General features: G+C 48.8%; 1 protein-coding gene across 6 annotated transcripts in view; it reads right to left on the bottom strand.

Moving 5' to 3' along the window:
- TIAM2 (TIAM Rac1 associated GEF 2) overlaps positions 1-13,049 on the bottom strand; it is a 437,269-nt gene that overhangs the window by 144,621 nt on the left and 279,599 nt on the right. The window lies entirely within an intron of this gene.

Here is a 13,049-nt window from a genome sequence, read left to right as displayed (position 1 = left end):
ATGTCTGTAATAATTGTACTGCCTATTTTGCTTGTGGTAGAAAGATATGGGAAATCTAATATGTCCTTGGATTATATTAAGATATGATCCTGTGATCCTGCCGATGCCTTTCACTGGATATGCATTAGAAGGTACATTGCTTTCATCATACCACTTTACTCTCCCCACTCTGTGGTACGCTACACAATGTTCTGCTCTATACAGTGTACTGTTTATTTTATACTGCGATGCACATGATATATTCACACCACTTCACTCTTTACATTCCGCAGTACATTATATATTCTACACCGCATAAATTTTTACACTGCACATTAAATCCTTCACACCACTCTACAACGTGACTGTAAAGTCCATACTCCATAATTTGACCCACTGATGATTAGAAAATCGAAAAAAATTCTAAATAGCCACATTAACTCCTCAAAAGCCAGGAATCCCCAAACCATAGTTCTGCCTGTTTTAGCTTTTTCCAGAACAAAAAAAAATCCTTTAAAAATTTAAAAAACAGAAAATTGCTTTCCAAATACCAAGACACACAGCAGTTGTAGAATAATCAGCTGACTAATGTACATTTTCCTTATTGTAAAATAAAACAAAGTACACAAACCAGGCACAGAGCAGCAAGCGTGGCCTATGAGTCTATTACGCGGCTCTATCAACAAACTTCCATGTGCTATGACAGCTGCTTTAGAACTAATCCCCCCTCTCACAAACACTGGCTTGCACAGAGAAAGGTTTTCTATTGCAAACTAGCAATCTAGAACAAATGTGGTATGCTGGCTATTCCTGGCAGCTCCAAGTACAAAGCCACCCTTTTAGTCTACGGCGATCTCTCTGTCTACTTGCGGTAATCAGGGTAGCTTACTTTAACTCAGTGTCAAGTCAGACCCAATCTGCGAAAAAATGTTGGCATAGCTGAACAGCTTGCTTGCAAAGAATTCTGGAAAGACATATCCTTTATAATAGCATTAGTTTCACGGGCTAATGACCACTATCAGTCTGGCTGCTGACCTTAATTTCCTTTGATTTGCTTGTCACTGATCTTTGTAAATATTTGCTGTGTTCAGTTGTTTAGGCAAATGACATATGAGAATGTCTTACGTGTAAAATTGTAAGTGCTTACACTTATACATTTTTTTTTTTTTTAAAGCCACTTGTTCTTTTTTAATGATTACTATCTAAATTTGTTACGATAAAAAAAATGGCCGTCAGGACTTAAAGTGGTTGTAAACCCTCACAAATAACCCGTGAAGTGAACAGCCTCAGATGATACACAGAGAGGACACAAATCCTCCTACATAGGTTTTACTTGTTTATCTGCAATCTTTTCTTCCCTACAACCCTTCGAAAGGGCAGAAAAGTGTTAAAATCTTTTTTCATATGTCAGGAGCACAGAGGAGGGGGCGGGAGAGGCTGCAGTAACAATGTGTGAGAGCTGATTGGAGGAAAGGCGCACAGAGGAGGGGGCGGGAGAGGCTGCAGTAACAATGTGTGAGAGCTGATTGGAGGAAAGGCACACAGCAGAAGAACTGTGTTCTGAATAGACAAGCTATCTGCTGAACTCCCCGCCCCCTCCTTCCACACAAAAAATGTATCTCATGAGTTGGGAAAAACTTCTCAGAAGTGACTCATGCTGATAACAGAGGAACAAAGCACCAGAGAGAAACTACACTTAGAACTTTGGATAGAGATAAGTAAACACTACAGATACAGTAGCTGACAAAAGTGAGTACACCCCTCACATTTTTTGTAACTTTATTTGACTTGTTATGCCCTGTACACACGGTTGGAAATTCTGACGGAAAAGGTCCGATCGGATTATATTGTTGGAAAATGCAATTGCGTGTGGGCTCTATCAGACTTTTTCCAACGGAAAAAATTTGAGAGCAGGACCTCATATTTTCTGACAACAAAATCCGACTTTTTCCGATCGTTTGTAGAGAATTCCGATCGGACAAAGTGCCACGCATGCTCAGATCAAATTACGAGACCAAAGCTATTGGCTACTAGCCGTAACATAGTCCTGTCGGAATGAACGAACGCCATCACATTCCGAACAATCGGATTTTCCGACAACTTTGTCCGACCGTGTGTATGCAAAACCAGTTTCGGACAAAATCCGTCTGAAAAAATCTGACGGATTTTGTTGTCGGAATGTCCAACCGTGTGTACGGGGGCTTAGTGTTACAAGGTCTCAGGTGTAAATGGGGAGCAGGTGTGTTAAATTTGGTGTTATCGCTCTCACTCTCTCAAACTGGTCACTGGAAGTTCAACATGGCACCTCATGGCAAAAAACTTTCTGAGGATCTAAAAAAAAAATGTTGCTCTACATAAAGATGGCATAGGCTATGAGAAGATTGGCAAGACCATGAAACTGAGCTGCAGCACGGTGGCCAAGACCCTACAGCGGTTTAACAGGACAGATTGCACTCAGAACAGGCCTCACCATGGTCGACCAAAGAAGTTGAGTGTGTGTTCTTAGCGTCAAATCCAGAGGTTGTCTTTGGGAAATAGACGTATAAGTGTGGCCAGCATTGCTGCAGAGGTTGAAGGGGCGCTCAGACCATGCGCTGCAAGCTGCATCAAATTGGTCTGCATGGCTTTTGTCCCAAAAGGTAGCCTCTTCTAAATATGATGCACAAGAAAGCCTGCAAACAGTTTGCTGAAGACAAGCAGACTAAGGACATGGATTACTGGAACCATGTCCTGTGGTCAGATGAGACCAAGATAAACTTATTTGGTTCAGATTAGTGATGGACGAACTTCCGACGGGACGTTTCGCGAACGCGAAACGCGAACGGACACAAACGTTCGCGAAAACGACCGTTCGCCGCGGGCTCCATTGACTTCAATGGGAGGCGAATTTCGCAAACCTTTAGGTCGAATTTGCGGCCACGGGGTAATTATTAGGGGGTAGCACGTAGTCCCACCACCTGGACAATAGCATAATACATGTATGAGGTGAATTTGGGATCGATAACTACAAGCATTTTTTTTTTATTTGGGAAATTGTTCTGACAATTCAGGACTATGGAGCTAATGAAGGCAATGGAGGAGAGGGAAGGTCAGGGACCAGGGTAGGCAAACAAGAGGGTGCAGGAGATACAGAGCACTGACAGCAGCACCGTAATACAGAGCACTGACATCAGCACCGTGACATACAGCGCTGACAGCAGCTCCGTGACATACAGCGCTGACAGCAGCTCCGTGACATACAGCGCTGACAGCAGCTCCGTGACATACAGCGCTGACAGCAGCTCCGTGACATACAGCGCTGACAGCAGCTCCGTGACATACAGCGCTGACAGCAGCACCGTGACATACAGCGCTGACAGCAGCTCCGTGACATACAGCGCTGACAGCAGCTCCGTGACATACAGCGCTGACAGCAGCTCCGTGACATACAGCACTGACAGCAGCTCCGTGACATACAGCGCTGACAGCAGCTCCGTGACATACAGCGCTGACAGCAGCACCGTGACATACAGCGCTGACAGCAGCTCCGTGACATACAGCGCTGACAGCAGCTCCGTGACATACAGCGCTGACAGCAGCTCCGTGACATACAGCGCTGACAGCAGCTCCGTGACATACAGCGCTGACAGCAGCTCCGTGACATACAGCGCTGACAGCAGCTCCGTGACATACAGCGCTGACAGCAGCTCCGTGACATACAGCGCTGACAGCAGCTCCGTGACATACAGCGCTGACAGCAGCTCCGTGACATACAGCGCTGACAGCAGCTCCGTGACATACAGCGCTGACAGCAGCTCCGTGACATACAGCGCTGACAGCAGCTCCGTGACATACAGCGCTGACAGCAGCTCCGTGACATACAGCGCTGACAGCAGCTCCGTGACATACAGCGCTGACAGCAGCTCCGTGACATACAGCGCTGACAGCAGCACCGTAAGCAGCCCCAGGAGGAAGTCAGCACAGCACAGGGATGGTGTGATCCCCTCATAATAAGAACCCCCAGGAGGAAGTCAGCACAGCACAGGGATGGTGGGAGCCCCTCATAATAAGAACCCCCAGGAGGAAGTCAGCACAGCACAGGGATGGTGGGAACCCCTCATAATAAGCAGCCCCAGTAGAAATATGACACCGCTCAACCTCTTCAAAGAGGAGGGTAGGGGCATATAGTACGGTGTGCTTTTTTGGGTCAGGGAAGTGAGCCAAATGAATTAAGAAGGTCTGTGTGCTTGATTCCAAAAATTGTTTATAGACATATACATGGTCTACTGATCACATGTGTTGAATTCCTCCGAGATCCATGCCTCATTCATTTTTAGAAATGTGAGGTAGTTAACACTGTGGTGAGCTAGGCGAGTACGCTTATCGGTCACAATCCCCCCTGCTGCGCTGAACGTCCTTTCGGACAGGACACTGGATGAGGGGCAAGCCAACAGTTCGATTGCAAATTGGGCAAGCTCTGGCCAGAGGTCAAGCCTGCCCACCCAGTAGTCTAGGGGTTCATCACTCCTCAGAGCGTCCACATCGGCCGTTAACCCAATGTAGTCGGACACCTGACGGTCTAGGCGTTCCCTGATGCTGGATCCGGATGACACCTGTCGATGGGTCGGCTGAAAGAATGACCTCATATCCGAAGTCACCAACACATCTTCAAACCGGCCTCTTCTTGCAGGCGCTGTTGGATTGGTACCCGCAAATCCTTCTCTGGGAGTGGGAATTGCTCCTCTGCCAGCGCACGCAAAAGCAGAATGCAGCATTTCTCGAAGCAAGGCCTGGAAGTGCTGCATTCTGACAGCCCTCTGCGACGGCGGTAACATTTCCGCCATTTTGTGTTTGTACCGGGGGTCTAAGTACGTTGCCACCCAGTACTGGTCCTTGACCCTCATGCTTTTTATACGGGGGTCCCTATTAAAACACTGGAGCATGAAGGCCCCCATTTGCACTAAAGTGGAAGCGGTGTGGTGGCCTGGCTCCTGCTCATCATCCAGGATAATGTCGTCCTCTTCATTCTCCTCTCCCCATCCTCGCACAACAGGGATCCCAGAAAGGTTTAAAGCATGCTCTTCTTGCTCCTGCTCATCCGCCCCGGCACCATCCTCCTCTGACTCCTCATCAGACTCCTGTTGTTGACTTGTCTCAGATAGAGTAGCCCCCCCTGGGAATTCATCCAGCATTGCGACTTCCTCATCTTCCCGCTCCTGCTCCTCCACAGCCTGATCAATGACACGACGCAATGCACGCTCCAGAAAGAAGGCATAAGGTACCATGTCACTGATGGCGCCATGGCTGCGACTGACCAGTTTGGTGATCTCCTCAAATGGCCGCAGAAGTCTGCATGTGTCGCGCATGAGCAGCCACTGGCGCGGTGAAAAAAAACCCAGCTCCCCAGAACCGTTTCTTTCGCAGAGTTCATACAGGTAGACGTTAACTGCACGTTTCTGCTGGAGCAGCCTATCAAGCATATAGAAGGTTGAGTTCCATCGCGTCGGGCAATCGCAAATAAGACGTCTGACCGGCAGATGGTGTCGCCGCTGAATGTCAGCAAGGCGAGCCATGGCCGTGTAAGATCTTCTGAAATGGGCCGAGATTTTCCTTGCCTGCCGCAAGATGTCCTGGACCCCAGGGTATTTGACAAGGAATCGCTGCACGACCAAGTTTAAGACGTGTGCCATGCACGGCACGTGCGTGATTTTGCCCTGTTTCAATGCGCTAAGCAGATTGGCACCGTTGTCACACACCACTTTACCAACTGTCAAATTGAGCGGTGTTAGCCACTCATCTGCCTGTGAACGCAAAGCTGAAAGGAGTGCCGGGCCAGTGTGGCTCTTTGCTTCCAGGCACAACAGACGCAGCACGGCATGGCAACGTCTCACCTGGCATGTGGAATAGGTTCTGGGGAGCTTGGGCGGTGCAGTGGAAGAGACGCTAGCAGCGGAAAAGGAGGAGGCAGCTGAGGAGGAGAGGGAGGAGGATGGAGTAGGAGGAGGAGAAGAAGAGTCAGGCCTGCATGCAATCCGTGGCGGTAAAACCAAATCTACACGGGTGCCACGGGTTACATGCTTGACGGCCGTCAGAAGGTTCACCCAGTGGGCAGTAAAACTGATATACCTTCCCTGCCCGTGTTTGCTAGACCACGTGTCTGTGGTCAGATGTATCTTGGCACCGACACTGTGTGCCAGAGATACATTCACTTGCCGCTGAACATGGCCATATAGCTCTGGGATGCCCTTCTCTGAGAAATACTTCCTTCCTGGGACCTTCCATTGTGGTGTTCCAATGGCCACAAATTTGCGAAAGGCCTCCGAGTCCACCAGTTTATATGGCAGTAGTTGGCGGGCTATGAGTTCTGACAAGCCAGCCGCCAACCGTTGGGCAAGAGGGTTATCCGGCGTCATCATTTTTTTACGCTCAAACATTAGGCCCACGGAAGCCTGCCTTTTTGCAGAAAAATGTGAGCTTGGCGTGATGGAAGGTGGAGTGGAGGACAATTGTGAGGAGAGAGGAGAAGGAGAAGTAGAAGACGAGGCTGGACGGTGAGAGCCTGCAGTGTGGCTTTGTGTGTTCCGTTGCTCCCACTGGGCTCGGTGATGGCTGCTCATGTGCCTTCTTAAGGCGGTCGTCCCTAGGTGAGTATTGGGCTTACCGCGACTAACGCGTTGACTGCAAAGATTGCAGATGGCAACGCTATTGTCAGCAGCGGACACGTTAAAAAAAGCCCACACTGCGGAGCCATGTGCCGGTGTCCTGGGAGCGCCAGATGTGACCGTACATGGTCGATGACTCGCTCCTGATACATTTGCAGTCTGCTTTGTCCCTGCTGTGCAATGTAAGTCATTGCTGCTTCTCCTCCCTATCTGCTGGTCCATATCTCCCTCTGAACTCCCCTCCTCTTCCTCTCTTGTGGGCACCCACGTGACATCACTAGACACGTCATCATCAACGTCACCTTCCCCACCGCTATAAGTAGAGTAGGCAGCAACACCGGGGACCAACCTCCTCCTTGGGCTGATCTGGGTACTGGCGTCAGACTGCTGAGTAGCGCTTGTTGCTACCTCCTCTTCCTGATCCAATACCAAGAGTGGCTGCGCATCAGAAATGTCCTCTTGATATGGATCGGAAAATAATTCCAGTGACTCAAGCGGAAGGTATGTGGTGGTGGTGGTGGTGGTCGTGTTGTTGGTGGTAGTGTCTTTGGGGGTGCACATAGCAGAGAGTGAAGAAGAGGGTGCAGATCGAGAGGATGAGGAGGGTGCAGAAGAGTAAGGCTGAGCGAGCCACTCAACCAAGTCTGGTGCATCCTTTAAAGTAATTGAACGCACCTTCTGCAACTTCCCACTTTGGCTCAAGCCTGTTGCTCCTGCCCTACCCCTACCACCCCTGCGGAAGGGCCTGCCTCTTCCTCTGCATGTCATTTTTTAAATGACCCTGTGACAAAACTCTTAGTCCCTATACCGCTGAAGGACTGCTGCAGTATAGGTGAGCGGTCAGCAGTGGTGCACGTCAACCCTATCTATTGTGGACCTATAGCGGTCCTTACAGAACAGCAGACTGTACCGCACTCAAGCCTATGTACCGTAGCACCCTATACCAAGTTACCAGTCCTTATAAGAACTTTTGTGGACCAAGCAGGTTGTGTATTAGTGTTTAGCAGACTGTACGTCAGTCCCTATACCGCTGAAGGACTGCTGCAGTATAGGGCAGCGGTCAGCAGTGGTGCACGTCAACCCTATCTATTGTGGACCGATAGCGGTCCTTACAGAACAGCAGACTGTATCGCACTCAAGCCTATGTACCGTAGCACCCTATACCAAGTTACCAGTCCTTATAAGAACTTTTGTGGACCAAGCAGGTTGTGTATTAGTGTTTAGCAGACTGTACGTCAGTCCCTATACCGCTGAAGGACTGCTGCAGTATAGGGCAGCGGTCAGCAGTGGTGCACGTCAACCCTATCTATTGTGGACCGATAGCGGTCCTTACAGAACAGCAGACTGTACCGCACTCAAGCCTATGTACCGTAGCACCCTATACCAAGTTACCAGTCCTTATAAGAACTTTTGTGGAACAAGCAGGTTGTGTGTTAGTGATTAGCAGACTGTGCGTCAGTCCCTATACCGCTGAAGGACTGCTGCAGTATAGGGCAGCGGTCAGCAGTAGTGCACGTCAACCCTATGTATTGTGGACCGATAGCGGTCCTTACAGAACAGCAGACTGTAACGCACTCAGGCCTATGTACCGTAGCACCCTATACCAAGTTACCAGTCCTTATAAGAACTTTTGTGGACCAAGCAGGTTGTGTATTAGTGTTTAGCAGACTGTGCGTCAGTCCCTATACCGCTGAAGGACTGCTGCAGTATAGGGCAGCGGTCAGCAGTAGTGCACGTCAACCCTATGTATTGTGGACCGATAGCGGTCCTTACAGAACAGCAGACTGTAACGCACTCAGGCCTATGTACCGTAGCACCCTATACCAAGTTACCAGTCCTTATAAGAACTTTTGTGGACCAAGCAGGTTGTGTATTAGTGTTTAGCAGACTGTGCGTCAGTCCCTATACCGCTGAAGGACTGCTGCAGTATAGGGCAGCGGTCAGCAGTAGTGCACGTCAACCCTATGTATTGTGGACCGATAGCGGTCCTTACAGAACAGCAGACTGTAACGCACTCAGGCCTATGTACCGTAGCACCCTATACCAAGTTACCAGTCCTTATAAGAACTTTTGTGGACCAAGCAGGTTGTGTATTAGTGTTTAGCAGACTGTGCGTCAGTCCCTATACCGCTGAAGGACTGCTGCAGTATAGGGCAGCGGTCAGCAGTAGTGCACGTCAACCCTATGTATTGTGGACCGATAGCGGTCCTTACAGAACAGCAGACTGTAACGCACTCAGGCCTATGTACCGTAGCACCCTATACCAAGTTACCAGTCCTTATAAGAACTTTTGTGGACCAAGCAGGTTGTGTATTAGTGTTTAGCAGACTGTGCGTCAGTCCCTATACCGCTGAAGGACTGCTGCAGTATAGGGCAGCGGTCAGCAGTAGTGCACGTCAACCCTATGTATTGTGGACCGATAGCGGTCCTTACAGAACAGCAGACTGTAACGCACTCAGGCCTATGTACCGTAGCACCCTATACCAAGTTACCAGTCCTTATAAGAACTTTTGTGGACCAAGCAGGTTGTGTATTAGTGTTTAGCAGACTGTGCGTCAGTCCCTATACCGCTGAAGGACTGCTGCAGTATAGGGCAGCGGTCAGCAGTAGTGCACGTCAACCCTATGTATTGTGGACCGATAGCGGTCCTTACAGAACAGCAGACTGTAACGCACTCAGGCCTATGTACCGTAGCACCCTATACCAAGTTACCAGTCCTTATAAGAACTTTTGTGGACCAAGCAGGTTGTGTATTAGTGTTTAGCAGACTGTGCGTCAGTCCCTATACCGCTGAAGGACTGCTGCAGTATAGGGCAGCGGTCAGCAGTAGTGCACGTCAACCCTATGTATTGTGGACCGATAGCGGTCCTTACAGAACAGCAGACTGTAACGCACTCAGGCCTATGTACCGTAGCACCCTATACCAAGTTACCAGTCCTTATAAGAACTTTTGTGGACCAAGCAGGTTGTGTATTAGTGTTTAGCAGACTGTGCGTCAGTCCCTATACCGCTGAAGGACTGCTGCAGTATAGGGCAGCGGTCAGCAGTAGTGCACGTCAACCCTATGTATTGTGGACCGATAGCGGTCCTTACAGAACAGCAGACTGTAACGCACTCAGGCCTATGTACCGTAGCACCCTATACCAAGTTACCAGTCCTTATAAAAACTTTTGTGGACCAAGCAGGTTGTGTGTTAGTGTTTAGCAGACTGTGCGTCAGTCCCTATACCGCTGAAGGACTGCTGCAGTATAGGGCAGCGGTCAGCAGTAGTGCACGTCAACCCTATGTATTGTGGACCGATAGCGGTCCTTACAGAACAGCAGACTGTAACGCACTCAGGCCTATGTACCGTAGCACCCTATACCAAGTTACCAGTCCTTATAAGAACTTTTGTGGACCAAGCAGGTTGTGTATTAGTGTTTAGCAGACTGTGCGTCAGTCCCTATACCGCTGAAGGACTGCTGCAGTATAGGGCAGCGGTCAGCAGTAGTGCACGTCAACCCTATGTATTGTGGACCGATAGCGGTCCTTACAGAACAGCAGACTGTAACGCACTCAGGCCTATGTACCGTAGCACCCTATACCAAGTTACCAGTCCTTATAAGAACTTTTGTGGACCAAGCAGGTTGTGTATTAGTGTTTAGCAGACTGTGCGTCAGTCCCTATACCGCTGAAGGACTGCTGCAGTATAGGGCAGCGGTCAGCAGTAGTGCACGTCAACCCTATGTATTGTGGACCGATAGCGGTCCTTACAGAACAGCAGACTGTAACGCACTCAGGCCTATGTACCGTAGCACCCTATACCAAGTTACCAGTCCTTATAAGAACTTTTGTGGACCAAGCAGGTTGTGTATTAGTGTTTAGCAGACTGTGCGTCAGTCCCTATACCGCTGAAGGACTGCTGCAGTATAGGGCAGCGGTCAGCAGTAGTGCACGTCAACCCTATGTATTGTGGACCGATAGCGGTCCTTACAGAACAGCAGACTGTAACGCACTCAGGCCTATGTACCGTAGCACCCTATACCAAGTTACCAGTCCTTATAAGAACTTTTGTGGACCAAGCAGGTTGTGTATTAGTGTTTAGCAGACTGTGCGTCAGTCCCTATACCGCTGAAGGACTGCTGCAGTATAGGGCAGCGGTCAGCAGTAGTGCACGTCAACCCTATGTATTGTGGACCGATAGCGGTCCTTACAGAACAGCAGACTGTAACGCACTCAGGCCTATGTACCGTAGCACCCTATACCAAGTTACCAGTCCTTATAAGAACTTTTGTGGACCAAGCAGGTTGTGTATTAGTGTTTAGCAGACTGTGCGTCAGTCCCTATACCGCTGAAGGACTGCTGCAGTATAGGGCAGCGGTCAGCAGTAGTGCACGTCAACCCTATGTATTGTGGACCGATAGCGGTCCTTACAGAACAGCAGACTGTAACGCACTCAGGCCTATGTACCGTAGCACCCTATACCAAGTTACCAGTCCTTATAAGAACTTTTGTGGACCAAGCAGGTTGTGTATTAGTGTTTAGCAGACTGTGCGTCAGTCCCTATACCGCTGAAGGACTGCTGCAGTATAGGGCAGCGGTCAGCAGTAGTGCACGTCAACCCTATGTATTGTGGACCGATAGCGGTCCTTACAGAACAGCAGACTGTAACGCACTCAGGCCTATGTACCGTAGCACCCTATACCAAGTTACCAGTCCTTATAAGAACTTTTGTGGACCAAGCAGGTTGTGTATTAGTGTTTAGCAGACTGTGCGTCAGTCCCTATACCGCTGAAGGACTGCTGCAGTATAGGGCAGCGGTCAGCAGTAGTGCACGGCAACCCTATGTATTGTGGACCGATAGCGGTCCTTACAGAACAGCAGACTGTACCGCACCCAAGCCTATGTACCGTAGCACCCTAGACAGACCAAGTTACCAGTCCTGATAAAGAGCTTTGTGGAACAAGTGAGTTGTGAATGATTAGCAGACTGCAGCAGAAGGGCAGCAGTCAAGTATAATATTCTTTCTATATTTGGAAGAAAGAATATTATACGTGTACAAGCCTATTACCGTACCACTGATACCAGTCCTGAAAAGAACCTTTGTGGAACTAATAGTAACAGCAAGTCTTTAAAATTATCCTCACTGCCTGACACACTGCTTCCTGCCTGTCCCTATACAAATTGGCAAAAAAGAGTAGGCTGGAACGATTAGCTGGAATAGCTCTTTTGTGGACCTGATAGTAACAGCTAATGATGATGATGATGATGATGATGAAGAAAGACTAATCTGGCTGAGCTGTCCCTAAAATAGCAGCATACAGCGCTCTGTCCCTTTATCTAAACTGACAAAAGAAACTCAGGCTGCTGACCTAACACCTATACCAGTCCTGAAAAGAACTTTTGTGTACCAAATAGCTAGCGTTTTCTCTGTCCCTACTCCACACAGGATCCTTTCCCTACAGTGACAGAAGAAAGAATGTAAAATGGCCACCGGATCGGGTGTATTTATAGGTTAGGGGGAATGTCCAAGTGTCCATGAGCTGTCATGTCTCAATTGGTTGTCCTGTAACACATGATAAACGTGTCACGAAAGGTTAAAGTTCTTGTATACATTAAACACGTAAGTCCGCCGGGGCGAACGACGGAAAAAGGCGTTCGAACCCGCGGACGGCGAAAGTCGGAAATTCGCCGCGAAACGACCGCCGGGCGAACCGTTCGGCCATCACTAGTTCAGATGGTGTCAAGCGTGTGCTGGCAACCAGTTGAGGCAATTTTATTTTATTTTTATTTTATGTTCACTTACCTGATTTAAGCCTATATCTAATTTTACTTCCTCCTCTAGGGCTCCAGTAACATTTAACATTGACGTCTATAGAGAATATTGGTCAGCTTGGCATGATAAGCTGACCAAGATTGCACCGCAGTGCACATGCGCGAGATCGACAGGTGCATGCTGGGTAGCCACGGAATCTAGGAAGAAGGACACTGTGGCTTTAGATGCGGACACTGGAGATGGACACGCTGTGAAAAACCTTTTGTGCTGCAGAATCCCCCAGACCCCCCCCCCCCCTTCTTACCTGAGCCCGATCATTCCAGCTGTCTAGGGTGGATAATGGATACAGCAGCAGGACTCGGGAGCACGCCTGCATGAGTGCTCTCATGGAAAGTCTCTCCGTGGGAGCACCCAAGAAGAGGAGGAGTGCCACGGGGGGACCCCAGAAAAGGAGGTTTGGGGCCCCTCTGTGCAAAGCCCTTGCACAGAGCAGCAAGCATGACATGTTTGTTATTTAAAAAAAATAACTTTACAATCACTTTAATTCAAAAATGTTTCCTTACTTACTTTATTAGGAGTAATTCATAGATTTATGAAAGGAACACTACATGGAATACATTTTGTATATGTTTTGCAAAAACAAATATTCCATGCAAATGAAATCTGTTGTCGCT

Source organism: Lithobates pipiens, unplaced genomic scaffold, assembly GCF_037356315.1.
Source record: "Lithobates pipiens isolate NorthernLeopardFrog02 unplaced genomic scaffold, aLitPip1_a1.2 Scaffold_18, whole genome shotgun sequence".
NCBI classification, from domain to species: Eukaryota; Metazoa; Chordata; class Amphibia; order Anura; family Ranidae; genus Lithobates; species Lithobates pipiens.
This window is presented reverse-complemented; position numbering and strand designations above follow the sequence as displayed.